Raw genomic sequence first — 387 nt, forward strand, 5'->3', positions numbered from 1 at the left:
GCTATTTAGACTCGAAATCGTGTTTCTCATCTTATCTCTTCAGTCAGATTTCATCTCGGGAACGTCCGCAATATGCACTTCATGCTCCATGGTCAGCTGAAAGTGCTAAATATCCACGTGATGAGCTCATGCATTGAGACTGCAGAACAATACAGGTGGACTGGAAACTGATGGCTTGCAATTGCTACGAGGATTTTTCTTTGAAAGTTGCAATATTGCAAGTTGCAGGTTGCTTAGGGCTCGGAGTCGTGCAGAGTTGATGAAGGAAATGGGAATTGTGTGGATGAATGGTTGTAGTTTGCGTAAATAGGTTTGTGTCTGTCGGGGTTCTCAAAAAGTCATTCTTCATTCAACAGGAAACCGAAATTCTACAGGATGTATATAGCT

The 387-nt window shown here is 42.4% G+C and overlaps 1 long non-coding RNA gene across 2 annotated transcripts in view; it reads left to right on the forward strand.

Moving 5' to 3' along the window:
• The window catches only part of LOC119588715, a 248263-nt gene that overhangs the window by 24631 nt on the left and 223245 nt on the right, over window positions 1-387 (forward strand). The window lies entirely within an intron of this gene.

Source organism: Penaeus monodon, chromosome 24 (genome assembly GCF_015228065.2).
Source record: "Penaeus monodon isolate SGIC_2016 chromosome 24, NSTDA_Pmon_1, whole genome shotgun sequence".
Lineage (NCBI taxonomy): Eukaryota > Metazoa > Arthropoda > Malacostraca > Decapoda > Penaeidae > Penaeus > Penaeus monodon.